The sequence below is a fragment of the Prionailurus viverrinus genome, chromosome C1, assembly GCF_022837055.1.
Source record: "Prionailurus viverrinus isolate Anna chromosome C1, UM_Priviv_1.0, whole genome shotgun sequence".
In the NCBI taxonomy this organism is placed as follows: Eukaryota; Metazoa; Chordata; class Mammalia; order Carnivora; family Felidae; genus Prionailurus; species Prionailurus viverrinus.
The window spans coordinates 109,855,183-109,878,431 of NC_062568.1; the positions used below are offsets into that span (position 1 = coordinate 109,855,183).

At 41.4% G+C, this 23,249-nt stretch overlaps 4 non-coding genes across 4 annotated transcripts; all 4 read right to left on the minus strand.

Annotated features, from left to right (window-relative positions):
• Positions 1-5,966: 5,966 nt before the first annotated feature.
• TRNAK-CUU (transfer RNA lysine (anticodon CUU)) lies at positions 5,967-6,039 on the minus strand. The gene has a single exon. It is a non-coding gene; the product is annotated as a tRNA-Lys (tRNA).
• An 894-nt stretch (positions 6,040-6,933) lies between these two features.
• Positions 6,934-7,005, minus strand: TRNAH-GUG (transfer RNA histidin (anticodon GUG)). Its single transcript has one exon. It is a non-coding gene; the product is annotated as a tRNA-His (tRNA).
• Positions 7,006-7,826: 821 nt separating this feature from the next.
• Positions 7,827-7,898, minus strand: TRNAG-UCC (transfer RNA glycine (anticodon UCC)). The gene has a single exon. It is a non-coding gene; the product is annotated as a tRNA-Gly (tRNA).
• Positions 7,899-9,830: 1,932 nt separating this feature from the next.
• TRNAE-CUC (transfer RNA glutamic acid (anticodon CUC)) lies at positions 9,831-9,902 on the minus strand. The gene has a single exon. It is a non-coding gene; the product is annotated as a tRNA-Glu (tRNA).
• Positions 9,903-23,249: the final 13,347 nt, after the last annotated feature.

The following is a 23,249-nucleotide window of genomic DNA, read 5'->3' on the forward strand; positions in this document are numbered from 1 at the left end:
CGGATTTGGGAAGGACAGAAACATTAAATCCGTAACAGGTGGGAACATAAAGAGGCATCTCCTGAGTGTCTAATATGCCCTTTATAGTGAGTGATCAGATTGCAGACTTGAGAACAGTCACGTGCAGTTGGGAGCAGAACTTGTCTTTTATCTTTTCCTCCTAGAGGAATTGTGTGTGTGTGTGCGTGACAACAGAAAATCAAGGGATTATAGAAAGATACATTAAAAAATTCTCATCACCTCTACTAGCTCCCCCCCCCAGTTCCCAAAGGCTAAACATGTACTAACTTGATTGTTTTTAATAAACAATTTTATTTTTCCATAAAGTCAACAAGCATGGCTTTATTACTTTTATAACAAAGGAACCACCTGCTTTATAAGTATACATTAAAACCCTCAGATGAACCAGGCTATCTTCACATGCTGTAGAGAAGTTGCTTGAGAACCAAACTCTTTGAGACATTGTATGTCTGAAAAGGTCTATTATATCCATATCCTATATTATATCTGCTAATTGATATTTTGCTAAATAGAGAATTTTAGGTTGAACTTATTTGTCCTCAGAGTTTTGAAAGCATTGCTTCATTGTTGTTTTATATTTGCTAGAGTTGCTATTGAGAAAGAAAAAATGTCTCTTCACTGCTGTCCGCTTAGAGCTGGCCTGACTGAAAACACCTGGGCTGTGATGTTCACCTGTTAAAACGAAAAAATTTCACAGAGCACCAACATCAGACAAAATCACTCTGTAATCATGATGAGGCAAAGGGGGAAAAAAAAGAACTACTTCATGATTGTTCGAAGGCAGAAGAAGTGTAAAGTATCCCCCAAACTGAGAAGGCACTTTGAGAAGGAAAAACAAATCAGACAACAGTTTTGGGTAACATTAACACCTCCTGGTGCCATGTGTGCACCAGGAAGTGAAAACTGTTATCCGAGTTTGAACCTTTCTAAGTTTATTTATTTATTTATTTGGAGAGAGAGAGAGACGGTGTGTGGGGGGGTCGGGGGTGAGGGGGTGTGCAGAGAGAATCCCAAGCAGGCGCCACACTGCCAGTGCAGAGCCCGATGTGGGGTTCTCACAAACTGGGAGATCGTGACCTGAGCCGCTTAACCAACCAGCCAACCAGGTACCCCTCTGAGTTTGAAACTTAATAGACCTGCTAGAGGCCATAATAGAACACTTGGTCCCCTTGTCTCCCCTGTGATCACAAGACATGGACAGTAATGTTTGGGGGCGTGTGGAGAACATAAAACTAGAAAGATCACCAAGCAACACAGTCAAAGTGGCGGCCAAAAATGGAGTCAGTATGGCCAGCATTCCTACAATGATCATCTCTGAGCATGAGCAGAACACAGTCCAAACCACAAAAAATGACCAAACTTCCCCTCCTTTTCCCAACCAAGTAATTGTTGCTTCTTTACCAATTTCATATTTAGCCCTGTTCTTCTCCTTCTACTTTTTGAATATAAATTATTAAGATTTCCAAAGGTAGAATTGTCCCATAGTTCCCCACTGTGTCTGCTGTCTCCTTCGTTGCAATGAGCCAAGAAACCCAACTTTGATTACAGGTTTGTTCATGATGGTTATAGACTGGAGCGTATCAACACTGTAGAGAAGGCAGATGCCATTCCGATTCTTGACGATTTACATTAAACTGTTCTCCCACCTCCCTTCCCAAAAGCTTACAGGATCTCCTCTTTGTCTCTACTGTTTTTTTTTAAATATAATTTATTGTCAAATTCCTTTCTATACAACACCCAGTGCTCATCCCAACAAGTGCCCTCCTCAATGCCCATCACCCACTTTGCCCTCTCCCCCACCCCCCACCAACCCTCAGTTTGTTCTCAGTATTTAAGAGTCTCTTATGGTTTGCCTCCCTCCCTTGTCCCTACTGTTTTGAAACTTGATGATCTATTTTTATCCATGATACTGAGTACTTAATGGGCCCTTTCGTTTATATTAATATTTATATAAATTTATATTTCTTCTGTATCACTCCAGAGATGTTGATGTATATACAAGTAAAAGTGTGTATCTCTTGCAACCACCATTATCCTTTTGATATAAATGATTGCAGATGATAAGATGGTTCCTCACTGTGGAATCTTTGCTTGATTTATGTCTCAGTGAATTTAAATTAGCTTTTACTGAACAAACTATCCCAAACTTACTGACTCAGAATAATGATAATTTATTATTTTTTTAGTGCTTCTGTGAGTTAGAAGTTTTTCTGGCCTAAGCCAACTCATTTGGGGCTGGGCGGTGTAGGATGGCTCAAGCAATGTCTGAGGTACAGCTGAATTGACTAGAAGAGCTGGGATGGACCTTTTTCTCCATGCAATCTCTCCAGCACACTGACTTGGGGGTCTTCAGACTGTGGTCTCAGGATTCCCAGTGCAGCAAAAAGAGGCTAACCCCCACTCTGCAAACATTTTTCAAACCTGTTCTTGCATCAGGTTTGCTAAGGTGCCAGCACTGGCCAAAGCAAGTCACGGAGCCAATCCCACATTCAGATGGTGGACAAATAAGCTCATAAGCTCCACCCCCTGATGGGAGGAGTTGCAAAATGTTAGGACCATTTCTTTCCAATCACACCAGATTGGAATATCAGGAACTTCCTCATTCTTTTTGACAGCTTGCCCAACCATATTTAATTGTCTAGCTGTACTGTCCTATTTTTAGTTACCCCCCCAAACTGATGGGCATTTAGAGAGGTTTCCAGTGTTGTGCTTAATGAAAAATGCTCCCAGGGCCTTTGGAAGGCAGCGGGGGTGGGGGGGGGGGCGGCTCAGCATGGGGCGGGGTTCGGGAGTTGGGGAATTCCCGCCCCCCCCCCCCCCCCGGGGATTTGATGAGTGAACTCCAGGTGCCTGGGGGTGGACCCCAGGAGATGGTGGGGGCAGCTGGGGAGGGCGGGAGGCCCCCAAGTGCAGGCCCACTGGGCAGCCTTGTATATATTTAATTTCACACGTGTGTAGGCATGTCTGTGGAATAAATTTCTAAATGTGGAGTTTAAAAGTAAAAAAAAGAAAAAGTTTATTTAAATATTTGAAAGATGTTGTTTTAAAAGCACCCTTTAGAACTTGCACCAATTTACCTTTTCGTTAATATTTTTTAACCTCTCCAACAAATTAAACTTTTAAAAATTTTATCATTCCCTATAGGTAAAAAAATGTTATTTCAGTGTAGTTTTAAATTGTATTACTTTCATTAATAACAGCATTGAACGTTGAATATCTTTCCTTATCATTGCATTTTCCTTTTTATTTTCATTATTTTTAATTTTTAAAATATTTATTTATTTATTTTGGGAGAGGGAGAGTGCAAATAGGGGATAGGCTAGAGAGAGAAAGAGGAGGGAGAGAATCCCAAGCAGGCTCCACTGCCATCACAGAGGCTGATGCCAGAGGAACTCACCAATCCGGAGACCTTGACCCAAGCCGAAAGCAAGAGTTGGCCGCATAACCAACTGAGTGCCCCAGAAATTTCTTTTTTTATTCTTTATATGTTTGCTATTTTTATTGGGTTGTTGGCCTATTTCGTACTGGTTTTGTAGTTCTGTAAATATTAGGGAAATTAGCTGTTTGTGTATGATGCATGTTCTAAGAATGTAGATGTTGGGTACGGTTTGATGAAGTTGGTGCAGCCACAGAAAAGAAGCAGGTTTGAAAGGAAGAAGTTTATTATATTCACAGTCCCAAAGAGGGGGGTCACCTTGTGTAGAGCAGGGGCCTAACGGGCAGGGTGCTCCATTTAACAGGGGGGAGTAGAGACAGTGAGGAGCTGTGGGCCATAGTCTTTACTGGGTCTCGGGTGGGGTGGAGGGAAAGCAAAGCGAGAGAGGTGTGGAGGGAGTGAGAAGCCTAGGGTGGGGGTGGGGGAGAAGGGAAGAGGCGAAGGAAGTTAGAGTCCAGTGGTTGGGTTTGTTATCAAGGGGTTTCAGCTGTTTTGGGGTGTGAATTCACAATTAGGGCAGTGAGAAGGATGTTAACCACCAAAGTATGAACTTAAAGTGGAGGATTTTTAGCGCAATGTGAGTTGCAAATATTTCTCCAAATTGTTGTTTGTGTTTGGACTTATAAAGATTTCATTTGATTTATGTAGTCAAATTCATGGATATTTTCTCTCAGGACTTCTGAATTTATGTCATAGAACAACTTTTTACCACACACACCAAGATAATAAAATAATTGTTCCATGTTTCTACAAGAACTTTTATGTTTCTCTTTATTATTATTTGAATCTTTGATCAATTTGGAATTTACCTTATGTAAAGGACATATTCATTGACCATTTTTTTTTTTCTAGACACGTACCTAGTTATTCAAAAACTCCTCATTAGAGTTACTGGTTCAAGATCTTCTTTCTAATATACTACATTTCTTTATGTATTTTGGTCTACTTCTGGATTCTTGTCCCATTTATGACTGTCGATTCATACACGATATCTTAACTATTTTAGTTACTGTAATTAATATTTCATAGGATTAGTTCTTCCTTATTGTTCTAAAAAAAAAAAAGAATTTCCCTGAGTTATTTCTGCTTGTTACTTTTCCATTTCCATTTAACCTTTAGAATTATATTGCCCAGTTTGAATTCTAAGAAACACTTTTTGATATTCTTATGTAAACCATAAAATTAAGGAGTGGTGTTATCTTTGTGATGTTGAGTCCCCTACCCGTGAACGTGCTGTATCTTGGTTGACAGGGAAGCAGGCTGCACTGACCCAGTGATTCCTAAACTTGAACATTTATTTACGTAGATCACCTAGAGAGCTAAGTCACAGATTGTTGGGCCAGCCTCTGGTTTCTGATGCTGCGGGTCTGAGGTGGGACTTGAGAATTTGCATATCTCACAGGTTTCCAGGTGATGCTGATGTGTGTCCCGGCACCACACTTCTGAGAATAACTGACCTCATGTATCGATCATCCCGGAGATGGTTGGTGGGATACATAAGGGAGACTGAAGCGTATTTACAAACTACAAAAACAAAACAAAACAAACAAAAAACCCACAAAAAAAACAAAGAAAACCCAGAACCGTTGAACGATCCTTAGGGAGGGGAGGCGGACGACTTGTATGAGGATTTAAATGTCCTTGTGGTGGTGGAGAAGCCTCTCGATTTGGGCCAAACTTGGCTCCCATTCGCCTTGAACAATTTAAGTCACACCTACCTATTCCAACACTGAAAGGCGATTTGGCAGGAATAAATGTAGCGCACATTCAAGCTTTCCGGGCAAAGTTCTCGGGTGGATCAATAACTACTACACAACCCGCGGGCCCCACCCGCCGCAGGGCGGCACCAGAGGCTCCCCGCGCGCGCGCCCTTAGCCTGCAGCCCCGCCCCATCCACGCCTCGCCTTCTCGGGGCACTTCCGCGTCCCTCCTCCGCCTCCGCAGGTCCTTTTCCAGGGCGCGCTCCTTTTTTCCCCGCTTCGGGATCTTCTTAAACGAGTTGTATTTTACAGCCCTTTGAGGCTGATGAACGCTTCAAAACCTGGAAAGGAAAAACAGATGCTCCTCAGCACGTAGCGGAAGACCTTTTTAACCAGCTAAGAAGACCTTTCAAAACCTCAACCAAAATTCCCACCAAGCAGAAGAGAACGAGCGTGTTTCCATCCAGTGCGGTCCTGAGGAATCTTCTCTGTGGAGCAGAGTCGCGGCAGGACAAGGGGGGAGCCCCGCGGGTCAGGACTCGGAGCTGCTCCGGCTCCCGTCAGCTTTGCCCCCGCAGAAGCTTCGGCCCCGGGCAGCAGTGGGTCAGGGAACCTGGGTCTCAACGACCGCAATCCCTGATTCAGATTTCTCAATTTGGGGCGAATAGAGGAGATTTCCGAATATTGTTGCCAAAGTTTGAAACAACAGTGGCCGCAATGGCTGTTTAGAAATTCGTAATTATTGGCTGCTGACATAAGATTTTAATAGAAACAACAAAAGATTTTAATAGAAACAACAAAAAGGTCAACGCCCAACGTGGGGCTCGAACCCACGACCCTGAGATTAAGAGTCTCATGCTCTACCGACTGAGCTAGCCGGGCGCTGGCGGACAAGACAGTCTTTTAGGAAAGTCATTTCTTTCCAGAGCCAGGCTGCATGGCCCAGGTACAAACTAGTCCGTGTGAATGAGACCTCAAGGTGTAGGATTTTGTGAACACAATAGTAGCCTTTTACCACCGGAAACTCAAAGCTTTGAGAAGATGTTGCGGACTGCGCGGAGCCAAGCAGGCAGCCTCGCAGAAGACGGGGAATCACGAGTCTCGAAACCTACATGTGTCCGCAAATTCTGTGTGGACCTGGTCACTTTGACAGCCGGGTTTCTCCTCCCTGAGGCGAAAGAGCTTGAGGGAACGGGGATGAGAGGCTCAAACACCCGGAGGGACGTGGGGACTTGCGCTCCCGGGACCTTGGGGCTGCTGCCCCTGCTTGCTTCGAATCCCCTCTTTTCCCTAAACCTGGACCACCAGGGCGGTGGGTGGAAGTGGGGCTAAGGGACGCGTCACTGGGTGCACGAATTTATTTTTAAATACTAAAATTTTGTGTGGCTTGAGTAAAAGACCATATCCATTAGTGTAAACGTCCTAGCGAGATTTCAGGTCAGATGGAAGTCAGCCTGAAGCGATTTCACTCCACTCGCCCAGCTTTTCATTTTCCAACACCTGGTGGGCGCTGAGTTCCCGAGTCAGAAGCAAAGGGGTCTCACCTCCGCACTCCTGGTGGCAGCTCCAAGGATCCCCAAACTTCCCTCAAGGGCGGCCCCGCCAGAACTGTTAAGTTTGCCTTGAGTGGGCGAGCCACGGAACGAGTTGAACAGAAACAATTCACCCAATTTGTCGAGAGCATTTCTGCGATGCTGCTAGAAACGAAAAGGTTACAAACTCTTTGCAACTCTTAAAAAAGAGTTGAAAAGGTAAGGCCGCCACCAGTATCTGGTATGCCGTGACTCGGATTCGAACCGAGGTTGCTGCGGCCACAACGCAGAGTACTAACCACTATACGATCACGGCGCGCCACCTGCCAGGCGGCGCAGTACGAGCTTATTTTATGCCCTTTGGAACAGCCATACCTACCCTGTGCTGCCATCTTCCTGCTCCAGTTCAAGTGATCTACACCAGTCAAAATACCAAACGTTTCTATTCCATAACCTGGAAGCCGTGACCCTTGAGTCCGGTTCTGAATTCCCAAATCCCGCGCTGCGAGCGCCAGCATCGCCCCTCTGCTTCTCCGCGGTTGCTGCCACGGACCATCCCCAGTCGCCCCCCGCGAGCCACTTCCCTGCCTTCCAAAGAATCAAGCCGCCCCTCCCAGGCGAGCGAGAGGCCGCTCCGGAGGATTTTCCTGGTTACGCCTCCAGATTGTACCCTGGAATTAAGGTTTCTGTCTCCGGAATGGTGGAACCTGAAGAGAAGTGCTGCTATTCGGAGACCCTCCTCTTCGTTTGTTCTTGGCTTCCTTCCCGGTTCCAAGTAAACTGGTGCTGTCTCGGGAGCTGCGGGCTCTTGGGCTGACTTCCTTATTCGTACATTTCAGTAAACCAGAGCGCATCGGAGGATTGAGAAAAACAAATCTGAGAAACCTCTATTTCAGACACTTCCCTAAAGGCCCCCAAAAGATAATTACTGTGAACTGGTGCGACGCCAGCTGCCGAACCCAGCAGACGGGCTTGGCTCTTGGCTGCAGCTACAAAAACCCCGGAGGCTCTGTTTTGCAAGAGAATCCCCCAGAACCAACAGTCTCAGAACTCAAGGGTGGTCAAAAGTCTTTCCTTCTTCCGTGCTTTACTGATTTGAACTACTTAAAAGTTTCGGGGAGGGTGGGGGTGGAAAAATGCGTTGGCCGGGAATCGAACCCGGGTCAACTGCTTGGAAGGCAGCTATGCTCACCACTATACCACCAACGCACACGGAAAATGGAGCTGGTCGATTTCCCTATGAGGAGTATCTCGTCCAGTTTTTGTTACATAGTTCAGTATCTGAAGATTCATAGTAAAAGATATTCCCAATATAAAGCCAGGGAAGGACTTGGAAGAGAAGTTCTCTAGGATTTCTCCTCTGGTGACATTAAAAATTCTGTGGTGGTTTCTTACTGATTCACAGGTTTTTAAAAGTCAATTCTTGTTTTTTCTATTGTGGTTTGAAGGGGGCGTCTGAAATCCAGTGAAGGAGTTAAGGCTCCCCTGATGGAGTTATCTCCATACACAGGTCGTTACGAATTTCAGAGTATTTTCATAGGGCAAATGCATTAAGATAAAACTCCAAAGGAAAATACGCATTTTAAAGCTTTGAATACATATTGCCAAATTGCTGTGTGGAGCGAGAACACCAATTTCGCTATTCAATGAATACTATCATATTACACCTGTCAACAGGATGTCATTCTTTTCATCTTAACGAAATCGCCAGGTAAAAAGTCTTGTCTTAATTTGCATTTATTCTATTACTATTGAGGTTGATCATTTTTCATACTTACCAATTATTTTTATTAGTTTATTTTTCTATTATTTATATTATATTGATGTTACTGATTTATACCAGTTTGTCACTTGTCTTTTGATATTATTTATAGGATTTTTAGGTGAGCAGAAGTTTCCTGTTGTTATCTAGTCTAATCTATCAGTTTTGTTCTTTATGATTTCTGTCTTTGCTTTTATCTTGGAAAATACTTCTGCCCAATAGCAACATAATTATCCACTAATGTATTTTTCTTAGTTTTTTTATTGCTTCAGTTCTCGAATTTAATTCTTTAATTCATTTAGTATATGGTATGAGGTAGTAATTCTACTTCCAAGGATTTATCCTAAGGAAATATCTAGGCATAAACACAAAGGTGTGTCTACACACCTGTTCATCAAAGTGTTATCTGTAAAGTCAAAATTTTAGGGGCGGGGGAGGGGGAATCCTAAAATTCCAGAAATAGGATAGATTAAATCCTTTGATGAAAACTCACATGTTTTGTTTTGTTTTTTTAAATTCTATATACATTGTACACTGCTGGTGGCAGTGTAAATTGGCACGAACTCTCTGGAAGGTATACTGGCAGTATCTATCTATAAGTGCATATACCTTTGAGCCAGCATTTCAATTCCTAGGCATTTATTCCACATACACGCAAAATGACAAATGTACAAGATTATTTATGGTAGCATTGTTTGTAATAGCAAAGGATTAGAAATAACCTAAGTGTCCATCAAAAGGAGGTTGGTTGTGTTAATTGTGGAATATCATCAATATAATGGAATACTATGTGCCATAAGAAAGAATGAGGAAACTCTTCATGTCTAATCTGGAACTATTTCTAAAATATATTATTAAGTGAAAAAGACAAAGTGCAGAAAAGCATGTGTAGAGTGCTATCATTTGTGCAAGGTGGGGAGCATATTTAAATATATAGGCAGCTATGTATGTACTTGCATTTCCATAAAATATTTATGTCATTATAATTATGAAACACAACATTGGTTACCTTATTAGATGGCAGAAGTAAAAATCAGGTTTATCAGTTATATCCTTTACATATTTGAATCCTAAACCATGTAAATATATTACCTTTTCAAAAACTAAGTTAAATTGAAAGAAAATATATTTGTAAAGAATATTTCCACTGGCAAGTGTTGGAAATATAATTTTAAAAAGAACTTTATGACTAGTATAATTCCATTTCTGTTTTGAAAGTTTGATGTCAACACTTACTAGGTGGTAGACTTGTGAGCAATTTTTACTATGTATATTTCTTCATTTCCTGTATTTCAGCTTTGGAGGGTTGGGGGAACTGACTAGGAGAAACAATGTTACTTTTTAAAAGGCTTCTGTGGAATATTAAAATGAAAATATTCTTCCCTGACCGGGAATCGAACCCGGGCCGCGGCGGTGAGAGCGCCGAATCCTAACCACTAGACCACCAGGGAGGCTGTCAGCTGCCTTTGATAGAAAGTATATGGTTCTGTGTATATGTTTCTCCTTGTTCTTTGGCGTATTACTCTAGCCGCTTTCGGTTTTAATATTCCCCCAAATTGGGCTTTCCTCAGGTCTAAATTTCTTCTTCGCATTTATTTTTTGAAGTAGAAAACCTGTGAGAGAACTCCGAAGACTGTCTCCCAGAGCTGAGGGATGGATGATCTTTTTTTTTTTTTTTTTTTTAATGAAATTTATTGACAAATTGGTTTCCATACAACACCCAGTGCTCATCCCAAAAGGTGCCCTCCCCAATACCCATCACCCACCCTCCCCTCCCTCCCACCCCCCATCAACCCTCAGTTTGTTCTCAGTTTTTAACAGTCTCTTATGCTTTGGCTCTCTCCCATTCTAACCTCTTTTTTTTTTTTTTTTTTCCTTCCCCTCCCCCATGGGTTCCTGTTAAGTTTCTCAGGATCCACATAAGAGTGAAACCATATGGTATCTGTCTTTCTCTGTATGGCTTATTTCACTTAGCATCACACTCTCCAGTTAGGGATGGATGATCTTATACACAGGATCACAGTCCTCTCTTAAGACCAGAGACAAATATCAGGGAAGAGACGCAGAGACACGAAAGAACCTCTCAGCTTCACGTAGTTGCAGAGATTTCCTGAATTGTGATGAGGAGAAAAGTAAAGAGCTCCCGTTGGAATTTTGCCCCAATTGACCAGGAACTTTTCCTTAAGAAATATAAAGGTTGTCGTGTGATTAACTCCAGAAGATTCTGGTCCTACTGCAGCTTTTTTTCTTCTGTGAACTTAGGCCAAATTCTGTTGGCCAAAACAAATATTACAGACAATTGAGAGCCACTGGACCTACTGGTCCTTGGTGGTCAGCAGGACGTGAACTTAACTCTGGTGGGAGACTAAAAGAAGGGCATGGGTTTGGAGTTAAAAAAAATTTTAATATGAAGAAAGGAGAGCGGGAGTAAGGAGGAAAAAAAGAAAACTGGGGTGCAGCCTCCACTTGAGGGAACCTTTAAAACGATACCCATCAATGTATGCAAATTAACTTTATATGAGAGTGAAAAAAGAAAGCAAATGCAACGAAATGTTGACAATGACTCTAGGTGAGGGGTAAGTGAATGCTCTTTATTTTCTTCTTTCAAGGTTTCTGCGGGTTTGAAATTTTTAAAAATAAGAAGTTGAGAAAAACAAGAATGAGACAAATGAAAGCCTCCCTCAGGCCTTTTTTGGTCAGATGACTACAATGTAATTAACTCTCTGCACGTGAGTTCAAACAAATTTTTAAAAGCAGTCCCCCTCCACGCTAACTCAGAAAATACATTTGATAATGTGAATAAAAAAGTAAATTCAAATATTGAGTCACCAATGATGTGTCCATATCAGCAGGGCCCGACAGAAAAAAAGGGTGGTAGGACATGGGGTGTTTGTGGGGGTTTTATGTTGTTTGGCTTTGCTTTTAAAGTATCAACATTAAAATATTGTTTAAGAAAAGCAATCGTTCTCTGGTCATCCAATCCCTAACTTCCTGTGGGTTTAAATGCCAGAAATTAGCGAGAAGATTTACTAAATGCTAGATATTGATTTTCACAAAAACCAGTAATCCTGTTGTCACATGCCACCGTGAAGCCTAACAGAACCCACTTCTTTTTACTCCAGCTCTGTTCCCACTGTACAGCAACGTGTGCTCCAAGGGTGAAAAAAAAGTATCTCACTTTCAGAGCAACATTTTGCAAGCGTACCTGGGGGCGGGGTGGGAGGGTAGGCTAGTAGAATTTCTCTACGTCGGAGGAAATCAACCTCGTTGTGTTTTGGACAACAGTCCGTTTTCATCGATTATTCTGCCGCCTGCTGGTAATTTTTGGTAACACATGAGAACCTACGAAAGAGTATCAACTCTGGAAGCTGGTCACCTTTCTCAATATCAAAACACCCCAAGAGGCCTCATCATCCAGAACAGGATTAGGCCACCTCCTCTTCCTGGCACCACACGCCTAAGGGCAGATGGGGGAGGAGTGTAATTCATTCACTTCATTTCATGTTCTATTTCTTTTTTTCCTTTTTTCAAACATTTACAGATCGTGTGCCACACTTGTTACTGAAGTTACAAAACTATACCGAAAGAGCTCATAATCAGGGGCGCCTGGGTGTCTCAGTCGGTTAAGCAGGGGACTTCGACTCAGGTCATGAGCTCCCAGTTCGTGGGTACGTGGAGCCTGCTTCAGATGCTGTATCTCCTCTCTCTGCCCCTCCCCCACTCCTGCTCTGTCTCTCTCAGAATTAAATAAACATTTAAAAAATAAATAAAGAGCTCATAATCAAAGGGCACCTGGCTGGCTCAGTCAGAAGAGCATGCAACTCTTGATCTTGGGGTCGTGAGTTTGAGCTCCACGTTGGGTGCAGAGATTACTTACATAAATAAACTTGAAAAAAAAAGTTCACAATCAAATGGAAAATGAAATAAACAAGTGAATAAAAGGATCAGAGAAGACTGAGTTAGATGTGCTTTTCCCAATTCCTCCTCTTGCTAATACATCTAAAAACCTTGGACATTACACGTAAAACAAAACATAAAAGACTTGAAAGGTGGAGAAAAGAGCCTCAGAACCGAAGGAACTACACACTGGTGATTTCCCTGGGTTTTCTTTTTGTCTCATGTATTCCAAATGTGGTCCTGAAGAAGCCAGCAACCTGGCAATGCCAGGAGGTACAAAGGAAAACAAAGCCAAACAAAACCAACAAAAGCCTGTTCTTTCTAGCCAAAGGGCCAGGAAGGCAGCCTAGCAAAATAGAAAACTTCTAGATAATAACTGCTCTACTCCAGCCAAACACCGCAGAAAGAACTGTGGCTCACGCCTGCCCACACTAGTAAAGGCTGAATGGGATGCCTAGACTTCTACCTTCCCCAGGCCTTTTAGGAGGTTTTCCTTGCCTTCTTTGCTGGATTGGTTCCAGAGGAGACATGGTAGAGAGTCAGTATTTTCACCAACACCCAGTGACAACAAGGCCACCTCCACCCCCCACTGTCAGTGGAGGCCATGCGGGGAGGGTTAAGAAGGCTTTCCTATCTCTCCCAGCCAGGTTGGTGTCAGTGGAAGCCAACCGGCAGCTGAAAAATTCCTGCCCTCACCTAAGCAGTAAGGAGAAGCCCCTCCCCTCAGGTGTCAATGTAGGCTGAGTGGGGAAACTGGAAACATATACTCACCTGGCTGTAACAAGACACTCACCCCTACTTACACTGCCTGAGTAGTGTCAGAGAAAGGTTTAAACAAGGTTTAAATAAGATCCAGAGTTCTAAATGTCCAGGTTTTAATAAAATAGCACTCATCATACCAATGAGAAATATCTTCAACTCAATGAAAACAGACCATACCTAGGTGACGGATATTAGAATTATCTGACAAAGATTTTAAAGCAGCCAGCATAAAAATGTTTCAACAAGCAATTACAAACATGTGTGAAAAAAATGAAAAAAAAAAAAAAAGAAAAGAAAGTCCTAGTAGAGAAAGGAAAACTTTCAGCAAAGAAATAGAAGATTTAAAGAAAAACTAAATGGAAATTTTAAGACTAAAAAATACGATAACCTTGGGACACCTGGGTGGCTCAGTTAAATGTTCATGAGCTCATGAGCTCTAGCCCGGAGTCAGGTTCTGTACTGACAGTGTGGAGCCTGCTTGGGATTCTCTCTCTCCTTCACTCTCTGTCCTCCCTCACGCTCACTCACTTGCACACTCTCTCTCTTTGGCTCAAAATAAATAAGTAAACGTTTTTACAAGATACAATAACCAAAACAAAACAACTCAGTGGATGGGTTCAACAGCAGAATGGAGGGGGCAGTGGAAAGAATCAGTGAACTAGAAGATAGAACAATAACAATTACTCAACTTAGACAACAGAGAAATAAAATGAAAAAAAAAAAAAGGCAGAGTCTTGGGGACTGTGGGATTATAGCAATAGGTCTGTTATGTCATCAGATTTCCAGAAGGAGAAAAAAAAAAAAAAGAACAGGACTGAGAAAAGCACTGAAAGAAATAATGGTTGAAACTCCCTAAATACGGCAGAGGGATAAAACCTATGCATTCAAGGAGCCAAGCACACCTCAAAGAGGATAAACCTAAACAAATTCATGTCATCAATTTGACACATTATGGTCAAACTGCTGAAAGCTAAAATCAAAGAAAAAATCTTGAAAGCAATGAAAAATGACATCTTACTGCTAGGGGAAGAACTGTGACAGATTTCTCATCAGAAACCATGGAGCCCAGAAGAAGTGACACAAAATTTCCCAAGCACTGAGAGAAAAGACGATCAACCCAGATTCCTATATCCAGTGACAATATCCTTCGAGAGTAAAGGGAATACAACGGAACAACAAAAAGACAAACAGCCTAACTGAAAAATGAGCAAATGACTGGGATTTCTCCCGAAGAAGATATTCAGAACGACCAGCAAGCACATGAAAAGATGCTCAATGTCATTGATCATTAGGGAAGTGCAAGTCAATACCATACTAAGATACCATTTCACACTTTGGGGGTGGCTATAACTCTGGAAAATAGCAAGTGTCGGTGAGGATGAGGAGAAATTGGAGCTGGTGGGAATGTAAAATGTTTCAGCTGCTGTGGAAAATAGCTTGGCAGTTCCTCAATAAGTTAAACATAGTATATGACCCAGTAATTCCACTCCAAAGTAATTATACCCCAAAGAACTGAAAACACGTACTCAAAAGAAATACCTATCCATGCACATTCATAGCAGCATGCTGTTCACAGTCGCCAAAAGTGGAAACAACCCAAATGTTGAGAAACAACTATGGTATATAAATACAATGGCATATTCTTTGGATATAAGAAGGAAAGAGATACTGATACACACTGCAATTTGGAGGAACCTTGAAAACATTATGCTAAAAGAAAGAAGCCAGACACAAAAGTCGCATATTGTATGATTCCATTTATATGAAATGTCCAGAATGGGCAGATTCATAGAAACAGAAAGCAGACTGGTCGTGCCAGAGGTTGGGGAATGACTGGGTAAGAGTACAGAGCTTCCTTTTGGGGTGATGAAAATGTTCTGGACTAGTGGTGATTGCTGCACAACACTTTAAACGTATTAAATGCCACTGAATTGTGCACTTTAAAATGGTTAAAATTGTGAACTTTGTTTTGTGTGTATTACCACAATAAAAAAAAGACAGTGAAAGAGAAATCCTAGCAAGATTTTTTGCAGATGTAGACTAAATTATTCTAAAAGTTGAATGGAAAGGCAAAGGAACTAGAGTAGCTAAAACAAATTTTGAAGAAGAATTCAGTGGGAAGAATCACCTTACCCATTTTCAAGACATCTAAGACTACAGTAGTCAAGGTGGTGTGGTATTGGCAGAAAGATACAGATTAATGAAACAGAGAACTCAGCAACAGACTCACACAAATATGCCCAACGGATTGTTTTTTACAAAGGTGCAGAAGAAGTAAGAGCTTTTTTAATATACATTGCCGAAGAAAGTGGACATCCATAGGCAAAAAACAGACAAATCTCTCAACTATAGCTTTATACCTTATATAATAACTAACTCAAAGTGGATTACCAACTTAAATGTGAAGTGTAAAACTTTTAGGAAAAGAAAAAAAAAAAAAAAAGCTCTTCCTGAGCTAGGGCTAGTCAAAGATTTGACACCAAAAGCATGATCCATAAAAGGAAAAACTGGTAAGTTAGACTTTATCAAAATTAAACACATTTGCTTTGCAAAAGACCCTGTTATGAGGATAAAAAAAGACAAGTCAGTGATGAGGAGAAAATATTTGTAAACCACATACACGACTATTACCTAGAATATATAAAGAACTCTCAAACCTAACAATAAAAATAAACCCAACCAATGAGAATATGGTCAAAAGACATGAAAGGACATTTCACCAAAAGGAATATGCAGGTAGCAGATAAGTACATGAAAAGATGTCCCACATTATTAGCCATTATGAAATACAAGTAAGACCACAATTAGATATCACTACATACCTCTCAGAATGGCTAAAATTCAAAAAAATGATAACACCAAGTGCTGATGAGAAGGCAGAGGAACTGGACCACTCATCCATTGCTTCTGGGAATGGATAATGGTACAGCCACTCTGGAAAATAGTTTGGCCGTTTATTAAATGAACAAACCAAAAAAACCCCTCAATATGCAACTTTTATATGACCCAGCGTTTGCTCTCCTGGGAATTTATTCCAGAGAAATTAAAACTAATGTTCACACAAAAACCTGTACGCAAATGTTTATAACAGATTTATTAATAATATCCAAAAACTTGAAACAAAGCCAATGTCATTCAACAAATGAGTGGTACAGACTACGGTATATCTACAGCATGGAATACTACTCAGCAATAAAAAAGGAATAAACTACTGATACACACATGACTTGGATGACTTTCCAGAGAATTATGCTGAGTGAAACAAGCCAATCCTGGGGCACCTGAGTGGCTCGGTTGGTTAAGCATCTGACTTTGGCTCAGGTCATGATCTCATGGCTCATGAGTTGGAGGCCCACATCAAGTATCGGGCTCTGTGCTGACAGCTCAGAGCCTGGAGCCTCCTTTGGATTCTGTGTCCCTGTCTCTCCCCCTCCCCCGCTCATGCTCTGTCTCTCAAAAGTAAATCAACATTTTTTTAAAAAGCCCTCTTATAAAAAAAGAAAAGAAAAAAGACAATCCTCAAAGCCATACATATTATGACTGTTAATATAATATTCTTAAAATGACAAGATTATAGGAATGGAGAACGGACTGGGTTTTACTAATGTTAAGGTAGGGATGGAAATGGGAGGGCAGTAGGTATGGCAACATGAGGGATCCTTGTGATGTCCTTTATCTTGATTGTATCAATGTCAGCATCTTGATTGTAATATTGTACTATAGTTTCCCAAGGTGTTACCATTGGGAGAAACTGGGCAGAGGGTACATGGGATCTCTCAGTATTATTTTTTACAATTGCACTATAAATCTATAATTATCTCAAAAGAAATAAGTTTATGTTTAATGAGTACAGAGTTTCAGTTTTGCAAGATACAAAGTTCTGGTGATTTAGTTGCACAATGTGAATGTACTTAACACTACTGAACTGTATATTTAAAAATGGTTAACATAGTAAATTTTATATTACGTGTATTTTACCACAATTAAATTTTTATAAAGAAACAAAAAAGTTTAATTTAAGTTTTAAAAAAAAGGAGAAAGATTTTACAAACAAACAAAAACTAGAATTGAATGGGACAAAATATAATTAATTCCACCGGAGGGGAGTGAAGAAACGCTGGAAACACTGCCCCACATCAGGAGCAAGGCCAGCATTAGAAGTCATAGCTCCTCACCAAATTATTTGAGGTTCTCTTTTACTTAGAGCTTTAAGATCCATATGAGCTCCTGACCCTTTTATGACTCAGATTTTCCCACATAATGCCAGATGGCATCAAGCCCAACTCTTCCTACTGTTCACAGAAATTCTTGTTTAAATGGACTTTCCTGTCTTCATCATCCCTTTAGACTGGTGGTTCTCAACTTTAGTCACACATAAAATCACATAGGGAGTATTAACAACAAAAATCCTGGTGGTTGGGTTCCACCTCGAGAAATGCTGTCTTAATTGGTCTGGGGTATAGTTTCAGCATCAGTATTTTTTTTTTAATGTTTATTCATTTTTTGAGAGACAGAGGGTGAGCACAGGAGGGACAGAGAGAGAGGGAGACACAGAATCCGAAGCAGGCTGCAGGCTCTGAGCTGTCAGCACAGAGCCCAACTCGGGGCTGGAACTCACGAACTGTGAGATCATGACCTGAACCAAAGTCGACCACTTAACTGACTGAGCCACCCAGGCGCCCCCGCTGAGCAGCAGGATTTGTTAAATCCTCCCCAGATGATTATAATATGCAGCCAAAGTTAAAAGCTGCGTCTTTGGCACTGGATGGTACCTTTTTCCAGTAAGTATTATATTTATCTTGCATTTGACTGTTATTTTTCATTTGTGTATATTTGTCTCCATGGGAAGACTGTAATCTCCTAGAAGGCCTTAATTCTAACAAACATTTCTAGCAAATTTTAGGTGCTCAATCCATGCTTGAAGAAGTCTCAACTAGCTGAGAATGTTCCTTGGTGTGGCACCAGGATCCAAGTGAATTTTGGTGAATGAACACAGTCCAAATCTAAGATGGAACAAAGGAAGGAGAAGAAATCTAACATTTGGTGAGAATGACAGACCAGTATTCCTGGTATAGCAGTGGCTAAAGTCCAGGCCCAAATAACTGAGAAACCTTTGCCTAATTAGCAGTCAATGTCTGGGGACAAAACAAAACACAAGGCATCAATCCTCAACCCTAATTACCATATGTTTCTCATGATAAATTCTCCTACCAGTTCTATTTGACTTATCTGCAACACTTTAATAAGTATGTCAAGAGCTCTTCAGAAGACAGAGGAACCTATGTTGCTGGAGTCCAGGAGTCAATCAGAAACCCCCCAAATCCTTCTGAGGAACAGTCTAGCTGGATGTCACCACTAGATAACTAAAAATCCAGCAAGTAGACCTAAAGGGGTAGTAATTCACAGACTGAAGGCTCACCCTGTAGTATATCATGGACTCTGATAATTTGGAATAATCTCTGACATATGGAGGAGATATCCTGCTGTGTAACTTAGCAGTATAAATGTCCCCTATGCCCATTCAATTTCCAAGTTCTACTCAAATGAGGGGACAGGGAAGTGATGTAATTATATATAAGGACTTTGGCACCAAAAGAGATACCTTAAAAAACATATAATCTGTTGGTTTTTTAATCCACTTAAGCAATAGAACTCTTTTTTCCTAATGAACGCATACCCCGTATCCCAAAATGTAAAACAGCTCAAAGCAGAGCTGCTGGGTTAGGACTAGGGTGTAGGAAATCCCTAGAGCTTTGACAGCATGGGCTTGAAATCCACATTCTACAGGTGATGGGACTGAGGTATGTGTTTGTGTGGCCCTGTCCTTGGGAGGCTCCAGAGAGAAGCCAAGTATGTGAATGAAAAGGAATCAATCATCTCTTTTCTGTGAGAGAGTGCAGGGAAGGTCACGTCCTTGAGCTCACAAAAATAAACTGTTTAGATCTAAAGCAAGGATGGTCCTTAAGGCGAAAAGACTTCTACTGAGCCAGTTGAGGTCATGGTAGTGTGAGACCACTTGGGATTGAAAATATCTAGAAGGATTCCTCTACCAGAGTGGTATCACCTTTGGGGTGGGAGTGGGGCTTTGGAAATTTGTGGCGGTACTTTCAAATTTTACCTTGACTGGGGATGCAGAGGGCACTTAGCAGGGAAGGGGAGACAAGAATGCTAACTGTCCTGCACTGGGCAAGACAGTTCCACAAAACAAAGAATTGTCCCTCTCATAATGGCATTAGGGCCCCTACTGAGAAACACTGAAGGCAAGGAAACCAAAAAGATTACTTTACACTCAAGCTCCCCAGGACACAACTTATTATGTTCCACCACACAACTGAACCCTAATCTCTCTCATGAATTTCTTTAAAAAATTTTTTTAATATGTATGTATGTATGTATGTATTTTTATTTTTGAGAGAGAGAGAGCACCTGTGCACATGTGAGTGGGCAAGGGGCAGACAGAGAGGGTGACAGAATCCCTGTGTCAGTGCAGAGTCCGAGGTGGGGGGGGGGGCGGGGGGGGGGGCTCAATCTCATGATCTCATGAATCAGGAGATCATGACTGAGCCGAAATCAAGTCGGACGCTTCACCGACTGAGCCACCCAGTCTCCTCTTACAACGTTTTTTTTTTTTTGTTTTTTTTTTTTAACGTTTATTTATTTTTGAGACAGGGAGAGACAGAGCATGAACGGGGGAGGGTCAGAGAGAGAGGGAGACACAGAATCTGAAACAGGCTCCAGGCTCTGATCTGTCAGCACAGAGCCCGACGCGGGGCTCGAACTCATGGACCGCAAGATCATGACCTGAGCCGACCAACTGAGCCACCCAGGTGCCCCTCTTACAACGTTTTTTAATGTTTATTTATTTTGAGACAGAGAAAGGTAGCAAGTGGGGGGAGAGGCAGAGAGAGAGGAAACAGAGGCTCAGTGCTGTCAGCGCAGAGCCCGACATGGGGCTGGATCCCATGATCTCATGGACGGTGACATCATGACCTGAGCTGAAATCAAGAGCTGGATGCTTAACCAACTGAACCAGCCAGGCGCCCCTCTCTCATTACTTTCACCCTCTGTTCTACCCTTACCAGTTACTCACATGCACCTTCACAATCAGGAGAATATTCCTTTTTTCATATGCTAGAAGATCTGCAGCTCCCAGGAGGCCAGGAGCCACTGATGGCAGGCTCCACAAACATCGAGGCCACAGTAAAAAAGGTTTCTTAATAATGTGTCTAATTCTTCACCTGAAGATAAGAAAACACAAAGCATAAAAACGCTTTATGGTGACAGAATTCAGTTCTTATCCAAATAGTTAACAGAGCATTTCCCCCTCTACAAGACCTCAAGATACAAATTAATATAAACCAACTAAACCAAACTAAGTCTGGAAGGGCCTATACTGTAATGGATAGTCTCAAGTATTTTTCAGAACTACTTGATGGCCAGAACAGAACTGCTTCAAGGCCGCCGTGAATCACTCTCTTAGAGTCAGAAGAGCAGGATCTGTTTGCCAATGGTTTTATTCCTGTTTTGAGCTGGCTATTGACAGCCTCACTCAAGTGCCCACCTTGCTCTCACCACTGTCCACAGGAAAGGGGTAGCTCCTCCCAGAAGCCTGGCAGCCCGGCTTCAGTGCTTTCACAGTAAAGAGGAGTCATGTCTGTCCCAGCCCCCGAGTAGGAGGCTTATGTGCCCCTAAGAAATTATAGTTAATATGTCAAAGCACACATTGGAGCATTTTTCTGGGGATGGGGCTTATATGTCTTATTAGATTTCAAAAGGAGTTTGTGATCCCCTCAAAGGAGGAGCCACCAATTTATAAACTCTCAATCCAAAAATAATCTCACACTTGCCAGCATCTTAACAAACTCATCCGAAAGAAACGCATCTTTTGCTGCATCAGCCTGCAATCGTTGATTTGAGAAGCATTTTATTTTTGGAGCTCTGTTCTTAATGCAGGGAAACACAAGCGCTGCTTTCTTCACCTTTCCAGGAATTGATGAAAACACCAAATGTGTAGATAAAGTATTCTTTACAAAGTAAAGAGTATGTCTTTACATAATAGTTCCAAATGAGTAACACGGCAGAATTCCAAGCTATGAAAAATGAATGCCTTTTTATTTAACTTAAATTTAAATTCCCACTTCCAAAAATATTTGATTTGCTTTTATTATAACTTAATTTATCCAAAAGAGATTTAAAGAGACTTGCAAAAAGGTAAACAATGCCTCACATGTAACCAAAAACAAACATAACAAACAACAAGTAACATAAAAATAGAAAATTCAAAAGCTATGAAAAAAGACAAACTATGTAACAAAACCCCAAATTTATATAAATACTATGAGCATTATATTTTCCTCTGAACTTCTCTAAACAGTTAAAACAAAAAGAGAAACAGAAAGAAAACAAGTTATATAATTCTCACTGCCTCTTAAAAGAAAACTTATGAAAAAAGAAAAGAAAGAAAGAAAGAAAGAAAGAAGAAAGAAAGAAAGACAGAAAGACATCAAGCTGACAAAAAAGGCAAACTTTTCCTCTACGGTGAAGGCCCTTTCCTCAAGTAGGCCCTTATACTATAACTGAATACCTAGTGACCATCCCTGAGATTATCTGAAATGAATTTTGAAACAGTATCTTGTTATGCAAAAACAACAACAACAACAACAACAACAACAACAACAACAAAACTTGTTTCCTAGTTGTTTCTTTCATTTGACACAAAATAAAAGAGGCTGTCAAATGATTAACTTCTATGTTTTCAGCACACTGCTAGAAGTTAAGAAGTTTCAATGTGTTTAAACACACTAGAATTTTGTTTAACTCCTTAGGTATATAAAAGCTGGAGGCCAGCCTGTCTCTCTTCTTACCACTCAGTGAGGGGCTCATTCTCTTAGCCCGCACTCAACTTTGAAGATCTAGGACTGTTTTCTCTGGTCAACTATTTCTTGCATCTTGTCTCAATCTGTATCTTTTCTTTTTTTCCTTTTCTCCATCTAAGTTCAGCCACCTGTGAACCCACAGAAGACGCTATCATGCAAAGAATATTGACTTCTGAGTCAGAAAAATCTGGACTTGAATTAGGCAACTTTGGACAAGATGGTCTGAGCTTCGTCTTCTATAAAACAGGGATAAAATTTACCTTTCAGGGTTGTTGTAAGGATTCGAAATACTATCATCAGATCACTCAGCATAGCATGTGGCACCAGCAGATGTTCAAAAATATTTAAACCATTTCTACTATGATGGGTACATTTGTCCAGGTAGGTCCATTTTAATGTGTCTCGTGACAATTCTCTGTACCCATTTCCAAGTCTTCTCCTTTATTTTAAAACCCACAGCTTCTTGCTGTGCTTCTCCTGTCATTTAACCTTGTCTGTGCTTTCAAAAGGGTGCTCATCTCTTGGCCACAGGTGGGTTTTTCATCCCAGTACAAAGAATATGTAAATTAGTAGCTGTTATCCAACTGGTTCTACTTCCTTTCTGGTTGCAGTTACTTCCTAACACAGAAGGATCGTGCAATACAGACTTGGATATTAATTGAAGTGTAAAAATTTAGATACCCAATTACCGAAATGCCTCTGTGTCTTGACAATATTCAATCCCAAATTGGCCCTCACTAGGCTAAACTGTAGTTAAGAATTATCCCGGGGCACCTGCGTGGCTCAGTCGGTTAAACGTCTGACTTTGGCTCAGGTCATGATCTCACGGTCTGCTCCATGAGTTCTAGCCCCGCATCGGGCTCTATGCTCAGAGCCTGAAGCTTGCTTCGGGATTCTGTGTCTCCCTCTCTTTCTCTGCCCTTTCCCCATTCGCTGTCTCTCTCCGTCTCTCGAAAAATAAGCGTTTAAAAAAAAGAAAAAAAAAAGGTTATCCAACAGAGGCCCGAACTCTAGAAGAGGCCCATCCCATAATAACAGCAGCACTCTTACCTTGCTGCAGCAAGCCATGTAAGCCCAACTTTTTTGACTACAGGTTTGTTCTGGGTGGTGTTTGGTCAATAGGCTTTGACAAGGATGATGGTCAAACTGCTCCAATACCAACTGAGTACACACACACACACACACACACACACACATACACACTCAATGGGCTCACAGATAATTTCTGACTTTAAAGTTCTATTATGGGGGCACATGGGTGGC